General features: G+C 32.6%; 1 non-coding gene and 1 pseudogene across 1 annotated transcript; one reads left to right on the top strand and one right to left on the bottom strand.

Annotated features, from left to right (window-relative positions):
- Window positions 1-10,422: 10,422 nt before the first annotated feature.
- On the bottom strand, window positions 10,423-10,576 carry LOC113917834 (annotated as a pseudogene).
- A 4,613-nt stretch (window positions 10,577-15,189) lies between these two features.
- LOC113917130 lies at window positions 15,190-15,296 on the top strand. The gene has a single exon (XR_003518135.1). It is a non-coding gene; the product is annotated as a U6 spliceosomal RNA (small nuclear RNA).
- The last annotated feature ends 540 nt before the right edge of the window (window positions 15,297-15,836 follow it).

Raw genomic sequence — 15,836 nt, 5'->3', positions numbered from 1 at the left:
AATGCTTATTTGTGGTTATCTGCATTTTTGCTACTTTTACCTTTAAATATATTTGTGCTTAACAAGCAAACATTTGTAATATCAGAGACTATTTGCAAATGGGAGTCTGAGGAATCTTCAAGATAATAATATATCTCAGGCAAAATTATCATGAGATCAAATGCTGCTCTTGAACTATCAAAGTTATTATAATCAAATGCAAAATCAAGATGAATTTTATCATAGTAAAAAACTAATGAATTAATTATAGTCTTCAAATATACAACAGTTTGAAGGAAAATTAGAAGTTTGATGCCATGTCTTCAGGGATTATTTCATTTGTATAGGCCAAAAGATTTAATCATTTTGAATTCACAAATGCTTTTAAGAACATTTTGCAGCAATAATGGAAAACAAGATTTAACAGCAATGTTCACATTGTGCTTGACACGATATTGCTCTCATATCATGAAGCAATTCATTTGCTGTTTAATCTATGGAAACTCAGGTTTTTCATTAACATTACAAGTGTATTCTGATTGAGTCAGATCAATATATCCCCACAAGTAGCATTAATTTATATGAGAGGAAAAAAAGTTTGAGATAATTTACTTTCCAGATTTATTCAGGTTAATATATTATTTACAAAAAAATCCAGCTAATCTTTGAAAATAATTATAACAACTTTGTAAATAATAACACTCTGTGAAACCCTTTCCATCCCTAAAGCCATAATACTTTGTAAAACGTGTCATTTAAATGTGTGGAGGGCATATATTTCAAAGTAGTACAAATTTGATAGTATTTGAAATTTAACTTTACTCAAGAATATCAAGTTAAGGGGCTCCTGAGTGGCTCAGTTGGTTAAGTGTCTGTCTTCGACTCAGGTCATGATCCCAGGCTCCTGGGATAAAGCCCCACATTAGGCTCCCTGTTCAGTGGGTAGACGGCTTCTTCCTCTCCCTCTGTCCCTCTCCCTGCTCATTCTCTCTGTCTCAAATAAATAAATAAAATCTTAAAAAAAAGCATGTCGAGTTAAATATTAGCTATCTTATCTATGAAAACTAATAATAAGGGACAAAAGAAAAATTCAAATCTATGTTTCTCAGGTGCCAAAGACTATTATATATTTCACATCCTGTTTTCCTGTATCAGATATCCTCATAGTTCTTTTTTTTCCTTTAAAGATTGTATTTATTTATTTGACAGAGAGAGAGACAGCAAGAGAGGGAACACAAGCAGGGGGAGTAGGAGAGGGAGAAGCAGGCTCCCCACTGAGCAGGGAGCCCGATGCGGGGCTCGATCCCAGGACCCTGGGATCATGACCTGAGCCAAAGGCAGATGCTTAACGACTGAGCCACCCAGGTGCCCCTATCCTCATAGTTTTATCTTATAATTTGAATTTTTAGTTTTCTTTCATAACATCCAACCTACTCCGTCTTTTAAATGTAAAATATCTTGCTTATCTCAGAGCACTTTCCTGCTTTTAATATTCACCTGATATTAGTCTTGATTGAACCAACCCAATTTGCTATCCATGCCATTCATCATGTCATTGATCTCAGGCAATAGTGTTATTGATATTGTGATTATTTTTATTATAGATATTATTTAGATAATCCTATGTAATTATAAAAGATCTGGATTTTTTTTATTATTACCACACCTTCTAGTATTATGTAAAATAAGTTATTTGCAATCATAGTTTAATAAAAAAGTATCAGACTAATCCTTCTGGCTTATTAATTAATTTTGGCATCATGAGTTTATAATGTACATATTTGGGCATTATTTATGTGTGTATTTATGTCAAGATTCATATAAGAATGACAGTGTCATCTATAGCTGGTAATCATAATTTTGCCCAGGTGCCCCAAAGGAAAACACAAACAAAAAAGACAAAACAAAACAAAAAAAACCCAAAAAACCAATAACATCTTTACAGAGGAACTTAGCCACATTTCTTTTTTTCTTTTTATACTCCCAACAGTCCCATTTATTCTTTTTTTTAACTTTTTTTATTATTATATGTTAATCACCATACATAACATCATTAGTTTTTGATGTAGTGTTCCATGATTCATTATTTGCATATAACACCCAGTGCTCCATGCAGAACGTGCCCTCTTTAATACACATCACCAGGTTAACCCATCCTCCCACCCCCCTCCCCTCTAGAACCCTCAGTTTTTCAGAGTCTATCGTCTCTCATGATTCATCTCCCCCTCTGATTCCCCCACTTCATTCTTCCCCTTCTGCTATCGTCTTCTTTTTTTTCTTCAACATATAATGTATTATTTGTTTCAGAGGTACAAATCTGTGATTCAGTAGTCTTGCACATTTGACAGCACTCACCATAGCACATACCCTCCCCAATATCTATCACCCAGCCGCCCATCCCTCCCACCCCCCACCACTCCAGCAACCCTCAGTTTGTTTCCTGAGATTAAGAATTCCTCATATCAGTGAGGTCATATGATACATGTCTTTCTCTGATTGACTTATTTCGCTCAGCATAACACTCTCCAGTTCTATCCACGTCGTTGCAAATGGCAAGATTTCATTCCTTTTGATGGCTGCATAATATTCCATTGTATTTATATATCACATATTCTTCATCCATTCATCTGTCGATGGACATCTTGGCTCTTTCCACAGTTTGGCTATTGTGGACATTGCTCTTAGCCACATTTATAATTACTTAATTGAGTCATTTGTCCCAATTTGTTGCTTCTAATTTCAAAATATTGTAAATGTTCATAGATTATATTTACCTACTGATATTTCTTTCTATCTTCAAGTGTTCTGCTGAACATGCTAACTAGCCAGGACATGTTTGGATTCATATAACTATTGTTTTAAATAATATGGCCTAAATGTAGTTGATATCAATATTTATTTGTTTCTTTATTTGGATCACCATGATTAAATCATGGGGAGATCATGAAATCTCCAACAGTTATGTTAGAAATCTGAATACCTGGATTTTTACTTTTAGTTGTGTGTTGTTTCTTATGTATACACGTTGCTATTGCACTGTTTCTGTTTGGTTGGCAGAGTTACTCTTGTGGTGACTCAGGGAACCAGACTTTCTTTTTCAAGTTTTGCCATTTACTTGGGGCTGCAAGTATAAATGCAATGAGGATAGGGATAACACCCTACAAATTGTAACAATGGATAAGTAACTTAAGTTCTCTGAGTTTCTACTTCTTCATGGGTAAAACTGAGAAATAGATAGCCTTATCTTCTGGCACTAATCATTTATGATTATGTAGTCATAGAAAACAGGCCACTGAATAAAATTACATAAGAAAAAAATAAGGAATATACTTTATGTGCATTTTTTTAATACTTTAGAAACATGCAAAGCTTTCTAATTTTTAAATCATATGCAACTTATTCAGAAACAGGACAGGAAAAATCAACTGCTGATCTCTCAACTTAGAATATAAATTTAAATATTCTACAGTATTTAAATAATGTCAGCATAGATGAATAAGATTTCTTACAATAATAAAAAATGAAAAAGTTTATAAAATCTAACAAAATAATAAAATATTTCATTTCAGAACAACTGCTAATTAAGACCTGATTCTTTTGCATTTAAAAAGCACTTAATGACATTCAAAAACATTCAAAACATCCAAACATTCAAAAATAATTTCTTACATAATCCTTGGAAAATTAGAAACAGAAATATCCTCTTTAACATTATAGAAAATATTTATACCTTCTTATTAGCTAACATAATATACTACTGGCAAAACAGCACCTTTAAATCAGGAAAACAGAGGTCTAGATTCACTATTATCATGACCAAAGTTGAATATAGGACAAATAAATGAGAAATATAAATATTAGAAAGGGAAAAACATGATTGCTGTTTGTAAGTGATGTGATTATGTATTTAGAAAACCAAGAGAAGCAATGCAAAAATTTAGAGAACCTGAACCCTAATATTAATCCTAACACTTTGAATTAGTTTTGCAGTGAGAATACTCCATAGGATTTCTCAGTGCAATGTCCAGGTAGAGGTTAAAACTGGAAAAAACAGGTTTTCCAACATATTAACAATGAACAATTGAGATATATATAATGGGGTAAAGAATTATATTCACATAGCAGCAGTTTATTGAACCAATCCATGTTTATTGGGTAGAACATGAAGTTCCTTAAAGATAATGAGAATGTATTTGGATTTGTACTAAGGCAATGGGAAACTATTTTTCACACAAGAAAATATGTGTCAATAGACATAGGGAAAAGTAGTCAACCTCAGTAATAATAAAGAGGTTAAAAAAATCCTAAACCCAGAAGTCAAAAGAATATCATATGGACAAATGTTAATAAAAGTGATCATCCTTAACATGTTTCAGGTACAGGGAAATAGGTACTTTCATACAAGAAAATAGCAGTAAAGGATGTAATCTTCCTAAAGGGAATTTGTACACATTTGTAGTTTCAGACATGTTTATACCTTATGAATTGTTGACCTTCTAAAAAAATGTATTTTAAGGAAATAAAGATGATGGCAAGATGAAGATATTCATCACAGTATTTTATATAGAAAAAATAATTTTATTTTTAGTACTATGGACTTGACTAATAGAGACTGTGTTCAACTTCTTCAAAGTAAAACAGACTTCTAGATAAGAGTTTCACATCTGCCACCTACTATCTATGTATTTTGGACAAATTCTTTACCCTGTCTGTAGCTCAATTTCTCCAACTGTGAAAGAGATAACTATAATAACATTTGAATATTGAAAGGCATAATGCTTATGAAGAAACTTATGATAATGTTATATAAAATGTAAAATACAGAATGTTAAATAATATATGATCCAATTTTAACTATATAATCATTTTCTGTATCAATCTATATATGGATATACATACATTATAAATAAGGCTTGATTCTAACTACATATTGTATTTACATACATTCCATGCACAAGTATTCTTAATTTTAATGGTTAGGAAAAAAACTAGGTATAATTTTGGTTGTTGCGATGTTTGCTATCAAAGAGATAAAATAAACATGCATCCAATTAGAGAAGAATTATCACAAGGGAGCACAAATATGGGGTTATGGGTTAAGGTAAATTTTTCTTAATTATTTTCTTCATTTTCCAAATTTTATACATTATGTATTATATATTGGTTTATTTTCAGAAAAGTAAAATTTTGATTTTACTGCATTGATGTATACATTTTTAGCGTATCAATAGAAGGTTTTCCATACCACACACACACAGACACGCACACAGAAGGGAGAGATTGTAAGAGAGAGACAAAGATGGCAGTTAAGCCTTTAAATGCTTAGATTCTTATAAGTCTCTTTCTCTTTACCTCAGTTTCTGGGACTGAGGTAAAGTAGATGCCAGACTTAATTAACTGCATCAGAAATTCAGAGCATCTGCTTCACAAACATGGAAGTCAAGCTTTGAAAAATCAGGGCAAGTGTACCTACTTGGCAACTTGGCAGCACTGATTTAAGCAAGTGTCCAGTGGGCTCTGGGCATGTGTTCTCATCACTGCCAAATGCCAGTGCTATGTATTAAACCTCCAGGTCAAACCATGAGCCTGACACCTGTTCATGAGAACACACTAAGTCTGCTTCCACAACATAAGTCAAAATTCTTATTTCATACTCTGATCCTTGAGGTTGTAACTCCTCTTCAGAGTCTTGTTGCTTTTCCTGCCCTCAGGTTAGTGTATTAAAATAATTGATTTGTTTTGTGATGAAGAGAAAGATATTTAGAATGGAAAGAAAGTAAAATTGTAAGAAGCATCAAAATGGGAAAGTAGAAGTAAAAAGGAACTTGAAATGTTATAAACCAGCTTAGTGATTATTGAACTGGGGCAAAGAGAGAAGAAAATCTCAAAGCAAAATTTATACCTTCTAATTCTATGTGATGTTGCACCCACCAAATTCAAGCTGTAATGTTTTGAAGAAAACTTACAAATGAGGTCAGACAGTGTAAAGAAAAGGAATGAACATTAATGCTATCTTTCTAAAAAAATATTCATGGCAAAAAGATAAAGAATTGGTTCTCTGATGAGATAAACACATTCAAAGGGCTTCAGAAAGAATGTCAGTGCACTCACACATCATTTTTATACCAATGGAAATAAAATGATTTAAAAGATTCTTTTCAGAAACCTAAAATATGGCAACATCTGGGGAACAGGGGTAAAATGAAAGTATGTTTGGGGCACCTGGGTGGCTCAGGTGGTTAAGCGTCTGTCTTGATCTCCAGGTCCTGAGATCGAGCCCCATGTCAGGCTCCCAGCTCAGTGGGGAGTCTGCTTCTCCTTTTCCCTCTGCCTCTCCCCCTGCTTCTCCTTCTCCCTCTGCCTCTCCCCCTCTTGTGCTCCCTATGTCTCTGTCTCTCTCTCTCAGATGAATAAATAAAATCTTAAAAAAAAATAAATACAATGAAATTATCTTCATAATACACTTATTTGATTTTTTCAAGCATGCCTCTTTTATATAATTATTTGTGAACAAGTGGCAAACATAAATATAAACCAACAACTACAATTGAGATCAAAAGTAAAAATACATTGTTCATCTAGAACAAATTAAAATGCATAAAATTAACTTTTATATCACTAACCTAACGTCTATCATCATCTATCATCTACCATTTATTCATCCAAAATGTGCATAGTCACGTTACAGAAATAATTGAAATATTGTAAAGTTACTAAAGTGGAAAAATAGACCAAAATCCAGATCTGGAAGGAGCAGTTCAACTGATTGTTTTCTATGATTTGGCTCATTTTCCCATTTCTTCAGCAAATATTCATTAAATGGATAGTTCACAACTTGGCTAGGCAGCAAGAATTGAATGGTAAAAAGACATACAATTTTATAGTTTTAGATTATATTCTAGATAGGAATACAGGTAAAATGTAATAAATACCCATGAACAAATTCACATTTTGGTAAGTTACAAGTGGGTCCAAGACAGGAAATATTTGAGGTGGCAGGACATGACTACTATATCATTCAGTGTTCAATTAGGAAACTAGAAACTGTACCAAAGATATTTATACATATATATGTGTTTAAGAAGTTTATTAAAAATACTTCAATGGTCACTAGATTCAAATTAAGAGTTGAACAAATAATGCTAGTAAAAAAATAGTGATATCAAAGCAGAACACTAGGCAAGTTAATTAAGTTTATTAAAATCAAATGACTCATCTTTTCACATTGACATGGTAAAAAGATGCTTCATTCTAGAAATATATTTCCTTGTTGGTATTGACATTTGGATAAGAGGGAAACTATGTTTTATTTAAAATATTAGATAACAAGGAAGTTTAATTATAGAGAGATAAAAAAATTTTGATTAACATCTCTCATTCACATACACCAAATACATTTAAAAAATTTCTGACTCTAATCTATGGGATGAGAGGCCTTGTTTAATTTTCCTTTACAACTTGCAATGCAGTCTTAGTTGTAGGTTGCTAAGGGCTGTGGGGATGGAGAAGTGGGGAATTTCTAATCAATACAAAGGAAGTTTCAGTTAAGCAAGATGAGTAAGTTTTAGAGACTTGGTGTATAACATTTTACCCATTATAACAATAGTATATTGTACTACTAAATACTTGTTAAAGGGGTAGGTTGTATGTCAAGTGTTTTTACCACAATAAAATACAATAATAAAAAAAATCTCACACAAAAAAGTTTTGGCAAATATCTGGAGAAATTATATACTGTTAGTGGTAATGTAATATGCCGCTATGGTATACAGACAGAGGTTCCTCCAAAAATGAAAATTAGAACTATCACATGATCTAGAAATTCCATTTCTGAGTGTATATCCAAAATAATTTAAATCAAGATCTTAAAGAGGTATTTGCACTCCCATGTTCTTTGCAGAATTATTCACAATTGTCAAGATATGGAAACAACTAAAGCATCCATTGATTGATGATTGGATAAAGAAAATATGGTATATACATACAATGAAGTATTTATTATTCAGTCTTAGAAAGGAAAAATATCTTGCCATTTGTGACAATATGGATGAAACTGCAGGACATTATATTCAGTAAAAGAAAGCAGACACAGAAGACAAATACTACACGATAATTATATGATGTATCTAAAATAGGAGCAAACTCACAGAATGATAGCTGCCAGAGGATGGGGGAGGTAGAAATGGGGAAGTATTAGTCTAGAGATGTGTTGTATAATATAGTGCTTATAGCTAACAATACGGTATTAGGCACTTTAAAACTTATTAAGAAGGTAGATCTCCTATTTAGTGTTCTTATCACACACACAAAAGACACAAGGAAACTCTGAGAGGTAATAGGTATATCTATACCTTTGATTGTGGTGATGGTATTAAAGGTGTTTGCTTAAGTTAAAGTCCCAACTTACTGAATGGTAGACATTAAATATGTGTAGTTCTTAGTTTATATATTATATCTCAAATGAACTATTAAAAAAAACTCAGTGGATTAACTCAACAGAAATTTATTTCTCCTTATTGACACATTCTAAAATACAGCAAAGTGGACTGGTATGCAAGCACATGAGGAGCCAGGCTCTATAGCATCAGGGTTCTTGTATTTACTGGGCACCTTGATATCCACATATAAAAACTGCATTTCTCTATCTCCCTTGTAGGTAAATTTAGGCTCATGAGAATTTATTCTGGTCAATGATATATAAGTGAATGCATTATACGGTAATTTTAAGAGGTCTCCTTGAAAAACTGGGGGTTTATTCTTTTTCATTCCTTTCTTCTTACTATGTAGAATGTGGACCAAATGATAAAGGCCCAAACCACCATTTGAACCAGGAAGTGGAAGTGATTTGCTAAAGATGGCAAAACAACCACATGAAAAAATAAGAGTGGACACCACTGAGACACCACATCAGCCATGACCACGTACACTTCCTTTTACCTAGAAGAGAAATAAACTTTTATTTTGTGTTAGACACACCTACTGGGGACCTTTGTTCTATGCAGCTGAATCGAATCTTAGCTGATACAGTAGGTATAGCAGAGACTCAAACTAGCTTTTTAAAAACCCCTTTTCTCTCTCTGTTACATTTAATGACATGTGACATGTTAGAAGCAAATTCTTTAAAATCATGAATAATAAGGAGGCTCACTTTTATTGTTTCAATTTAACACTGTACTTAAATAAGTGGTAAGACAGTAAAACAAGAAAAAGAAAATTATTATGATTGGAAAGTAGGATTCAAAACTGTCTTCATTTTCAGTTGATATGGTTTTCCTCATAGAAACATACAGTAATACTTAAATTGTTAGATTTCATAATGAACTCAGGAAGGATGCTAGATATAAAATCAATTTAGAAAAGTAAGTTGCCTTGTAATACCAACAAAGATGTTAGAGAATATAATTTAATAAAAGAAAAAATTATAAAACTACCTCAAAATATAACTGATATAAGAGAAAATCTTAAAAAAGCACAGGATTTTGAAAAGAAAATCACAAAAGTATATACTTTTTATATGTGGCAAGCAGTGTTTCAATATGAGGAAAGTGTCAGTTCATTCCAAATTAATCTATAAAATCAATGTAATTCCAATCAAAACCACACCTACTTGGGTTTTTTTGTTTTGTTTTGTTTTCTATAGATTAGGTAAGATATTTCAAAACTACATGTGGAGTCTGAGGAGGATTTTGGGCTGGTTTATATATGAGCTCATATCATCTACAAATACAGATTATTTTACTTCTTTTCAGTCTGGGTTTTTCTTTCCTTTTCTTTTTTTTTCTTGCTGGGAAGATAAGTAATGAGGGCAGAAATCCTCATCTTTAAAATTTTTAGAGTAAAAACATTTGGTTTTTTATTATTTATTATGATATCAGCTTTGGGTTTTTCATACATGCTCCATCAGATTGAAGGAGGTCACCTTTATTCCTCATTTATTGAGTAGTTCTTACCATGAATGAATGTTGAACTTGATCTAATGATTTTTCTGAGTCTATTACATGACAATGTGGTTTTGTCGTTTTCTCTATTAATATGATCTACTACATTTGTTTTCAAATGTTAAAACTATATTGCCTTCCTTGGATATAGTTTACTTGGTCATTGTATATATCCATTTTACATTTCACTGAATTCAATTTATTAATATTTGGAGATTTTTTGTGTCTATATTAATATTAATTAACTTATTAATATATTAATAAAAGACATTGATCTGTAGTTTTCTTGTGATGTCTTTGTTTTGTTATGATATCAAGATATACTAACTTCATAAATGAGTTGGGATGTGCTCCCTACTATTCAATTTTTTGGAAGTTTGTGAAGAAATAGTATTAATTTTTCTCTAAGTTTTTGGTAAAATTCATCAGTGAAACCATATGGTTCTGGGCTTTGCTTTGTGATAAACTTAAAAATTACTAATTCAGTCTCTTTCTTTTTAAATCAATGAAGGAAAATGGAAAAACTAATGTGTAATTATTCCATCTTTTATCATTACTTACCTAAAAGTAAATTACCTTTGCTAGAATTCTTTGTTTATTTGTTTGTGGATTTATATTACTGTCTACACTTGATCTTAGCCAAAAGGCCGAGAAGCGATTTATATTACTGTCTAAAGACACATGCTTTCAAACTAAAGAATTTCCTAAAGACAATGTATGGGATGGGAGAAAATATTTCCAACCTCATATCTGGTAGGGGCTAATATCTAAAATATGTAAGGGACCCATACAACTGAACAGAAAACAAAACAACAACAACAACAACAACAACAACAAACCACCAAATAATCCAATTTAAATTTTGAGCGAAAAATCTGAATAGATGTTTTCCCTAAGAAGACATCCAAATGGCCAACAGGTACATAAAAGGTTGTTCAAAATCACTAATCATCAGGAAAATGTAAGTCAAAACCACAATGAGATGTCACCTCACATGTGTTAAAATAGATATTGTCAAAATGATAAGAGATAAGTGCTAGTGGGGACATGGAGAAAAGGGAAGCCTCAGGCACTGTTGGTGAGAATGTAAATTGGTACAGCCACTGTAGAAAATAGTATGCAGATATACTGAAAAATTAAAAAATAGAGGTATCATATGATCCAGCAAATCATCAAACAAGTGTATACCCAAAGGAAACGAATCACTATCTCAAAGTTTCTGTACCTCTATGTTTTTTTGTGGCATTATTTATAATATGAAAACAACTGTGTCTATAAATAGATGAGTGGGTAAAGAAGATATTATGAAGATAAATGGGATTTTACTCAGCCATAAAAAGAAGGTAAAGGATTACCTTTCCACTTTCAACAACATGGATGCAACTTGAGGACATTATGCTAAGTGAAATGACTTAGACAGAGAAAGACAAATATTGTTTAAGCCCACTTATATATGAATCTAAAAAAATCCAAACTCAGGGGCACCTGGGTGGCTCGGTCGGTTAAGCGGCTGCCTTCTGCTCAGGTCATGATCCTGGGGTCCTCGGATCAAGCCCTGCATTGGGCTCCCCACTCAGCGGAGAGCCTGCTTCTCCCTCTCCCTCTGCCTGCCACTCTGCCTACTTGTGCTCTCTCTCTCTCTCTCTCTGTCAAATAAATAAATAAAATCTTTAAAAAAAATAAAAAATCCAAACTCATAGAAACAGCGAATAGATTGGTGGTTGCCAGGAGTGGGGGTGGGGAGGTGAGGGAAATGGGTGAAGGTGATCAAAGCATACAAACTTCCAGTTATAAGATGAAGAAACTCTAAGGATGTAATGTACAACATGGCAACTATAGTTAACATTATAGTATTATATATATATTTTAAAGTTTTTAAGAGAGTAATCTTAAAAGTTCTCAATACACACAAAAAAGTTGTAACTATGTGAGGTGATGGATATGTTAACTAACTTATGATATTCATTCATAGTATATACATATATCAAATCATGTACAGCTCAAACTTTAACAATGTTGTATGTCAATTATATGTCAATAAAGCTGGAAAAAATAAGGATTTCCTCTAGTATGTAAGGCAGATCTTCTAGCAACAATATGTCAGTTTTTGTTTATCTGAGAACCGCTTTATTTCATCTTTATGTTTTAATGACAGCTTTTCTGAATATAGGATCTTTGGTTGACAGTTTCTTTCTGGCAGTATTTTTGTATGCCATCCCACTGCCTTCTGGCATTCACTGTTTCTAATGTATGGTCACTGGAAAGAGTAAAATAACACCATTTCTCTTACTACTCCCAATTTTTTTTCTCTTGATTTTGGCTTTCAACCTTTTGTCTGTGATGTTTCTGGGTGGGATGTTTTTTAATTTATCATACTTGAGGCTTATCTTCTTAAATGTATAGGTTGGTGTTTTTCATTGAATTTGTGAAGTTTATACTATTAATTTTGAATAGTATTTTGTCCCTTTTGCTTTCTTTTCTTCTGGTATTTCTATTACACCCGTTGGTGTATTTAATGTCCCACAATCTTCTGAGGTTCTGTTTATTTTTCTTCATTTATTTTATCTGTTTTTCAAATCATGTAATATCTATTCATATTCCTTTAAGTTCAACTTAAAGGCAGGGATCTTGGTAAGGGGGAAGGAGAAATGTCTTAATTTCCTGAAAATGCTGAGCCTTTTCCTGGAATGTGTTATCATAATTCTATGAATCCTATTTGGCCAAAATCATGTAACAATGCTGACCCTAGCTATAAAACCAAGTCCAAATTTTTTTTTTTAGCCTTTCTAATGGGAATGTCCACTAAGAAGAGAGCTGGAAGTATGTTTGTTTCATCAATAAATAGTATTTGAAAGAAGTAATTTAGGAATAGTAAGAATTGTTATTATATCTGTAATTGCAATGTTGATGTAATTGGGACTCCAAAGGAAACTAGAATGTTTCATGCCCAAGAGTAAAATAATGGTTGCATGAAAAAAAATGGTTGCATAGTATATTAACAGAAGTGAATAGGCTTAATTTTGGTGTTAAATAAGAAAATACTCTTTGAATTAGACTGCTGATTTAGCAACAGTTAAAAACATACCACATATGAACAAGAACAAGTTGATACAACTGTAGGAAAAAAACCCCAAAACTTCTTTAAATAATAACATAATTACAGGAAAATCAAGCTTCTGATTTTCAGAGCATTTTATCCTTCTATTCTCAGCAGGAAAAAACAATTGGGGAAAAACCTGACAAATTCTGTGACCCAGATGTTAAGAATGAGTTTGTAATTTTTTTCTGTATCACCATCTGAATTCTATCATCTCAGGTATTTTCCTGGCAATATATGGTGTTATTTTAATAGCTGCATATTCTTTTGTGATTATTTAACTGCTTACAGTGTCTTTTGGGAGCAGATACTTGATATGCTTTCCTTTACTCCTGTGTATCATTTTTATTTGGCATCATCCTAGTTAAAAATTAACATTTTTGCAAATAAAATAAGTAATATTTTTGGAGTCTGTGCTGGAGTCAATCAAATAAATTTTAGGCAACATTCTTGACCACTGCAAATTGTAACATTTACTTTATATATTTGCATAGCACATGTACTATCTTAGCAGCTCACTATAGTACTGTGGAAGATTAATGGAGTGTAGAAAGATGACTTGCAGGTTAATTGACTTGTTGAAAGGTAAGGAAAAGAAAATATGTAACTCTCGTTGTGCAAAATGTAGCTCTTTTTCTCAACTTTCCCCTTCTGTCATGAGTAGGCTTCAATAAGAATCCAACATAGCTGTGCTTTAGTGTTGAAGAGATGCTCTCAGACTGTGTGCATCACTTATTCATGGTCATGTCTTTGTACATAGCTAAGTTTAAATTTCTATACTGATTCAGCTCTTTGTTCCTAATAAGTGTCTATTTGTCTATGTCAAAAGAGCAAATCAGAAATTTATCTATGTCTAGACCAACAATCCCTGAGAATATATCTCCTAGGTAGCATTGAAGCCATAAACCATCCAGGATAGTCAATCATTAGCCAAGTGCCTGAGATGGAATCTTCTAAGCCGTGTTCAGAAAGATATTAAAAAAATGCCTTAATTATCCTTGAGTTTTTCCAGAATTAGAATCATAAGGTGGTTAAAACTCATAAAATAGTTTGATAAACTGTATAAACTTTACCTTGCAGAAGAAGTTGATATTTACAGAATATCACCAGCCTTACTGTCACAAATATTTGGATACACTTAGATATGTCTATGAATATATCAGGAACAAATAATTTATATTTTAAAATGTAAATTTGTCTCCAAATAGTATTATAATAGCACTCATTCAGTTCTCTTACATATTAGCAAATGAAATAAATCACATGGGGAATTTTACTTGCTACAAATAAATTTTAATAATTACAAGACACATGAAAAATGTTCACTTTAAGAATCGAAAAATAAAGATGGATTTTCTTTAAAGAGATAATTAAAAAATATTATTATTCAAACTGTCCAGTGCTCTCTCATAAAAGGTGGGCAAGTTGATTGCTTTGTTTTGCAATAAACAATAAGCGAATTGAGAAGATTTATAAAACAGTGTGGCTCCTGTGAGATTTTTTAAAAAAAATTAGTTGTTTCTAATCATGATGATTTTAGGGATCTTGCACATTTACAGCACTTAAACCAAGAAAAATATATAACATACAATTAATTTAATAATATTGTTCTTAAAAAAAACTGAAGCTGTGTATAGTTTTATGAACACCAGGTAGCCTTTATTCTTGGTATAGCTAATTTATTTTACCATAATACTTTTTTTCAAGTTTTTATTTAAATTCTAATTAACATACAGTGCCATATTAGTTTCAGGTGTAGAATTTAGTGATTCATCACTTTCATACAACACCCAGTGCTCATCACAAGTGCCCTCCTTAACACATCACCCATTTAACCCTTCACCCATGCCCACCTCCCCTCCAGCAACCCTCAGTTTGTTCTTTATAGTTAAAAGTCTGTTTCCTGGTATGCCTCTCTTCCCTGCACCCCCAATATGTTCACCTGTTTTGTTTCTTAAATTCCACATATGAGTGAAATCATATGGTATTTGTTTCTCTGACTGACTTATTTGACTTAGCATAATTTCTCTAGGTCAGTCCACAGCAATTGCATTACTACATATTTACTCAAGGATACAAAAATACTGATTAGAAAGGATACATACACCTCGATGTTTACAGCAGCATTACCTACAATAGCCAAAGTATGGAAAGAACTCAAATGTCTATTGGCTGGTGCTCACTTCGGCAGCACATATACTAAAACTGGAATGATACAGAGAAGATTAGCATGGCCCTTGTGCAAGGATGACATGCAAATTCATGAAGTGTTCCATATTTTTGGTATATATATACAATGGGATATTATGCAGTCATCAAAAGGAATGAAATCTTGCCATTTGCAATGACGTGGATGGAACTGTATGGTATTATGCTGAGCGAAATAAGTCAATCAGAGAAAGACATGTATCATATGATCTCACTGATATGAAGAATTCTTAACTTCAGGAAACAAATTGAGGGTTGCTGGAGTGGGGGGATGGGAGGGATGGGGTGGCTGAGTAATAGACATTGGGGAAGGTATGTGCTATGGTGAGTGTTGTGAATTGTGTAAGACTGTTGAATCGCAGATCTGTACCTCTGAAACAAATAATACATTATATGTTAGAAATAAAAAGAAGAAGAAGATAACAGGAAGGGAAAAATGAAGGGGGGGAAATCGGATGGGGAGATGAACCATGAGAGACTATGGACTCTGAGAAACAAACTGAGGGTTCTAGAGGGAAGGGGGTGTCTGCATGGAGCACTGGGTGTTATACACAAACAATGAATCATGGAACACTACATCAAAAACTAATGATGTAATGTATGATGATTAACAT

This window comes from Zalophus californianus, chromosome 4 (assembly GCF_009762305.2).
Source record: "Zalophus californianus isolate mZalCal1 chromosome 4, mZalCal1.pri.v2, whole genome shotgun sequence".
Classification (NCBI taxonomy): domain Eukaryota; kingdom Metazoa; phylum Chordata; class Mammalia; order Carnivora; family Otariidae; genus Zalophus; species Zalophus californianus.
This window is presented reverse-complemented; position numbering and strand designations above follow the sequence as displayed.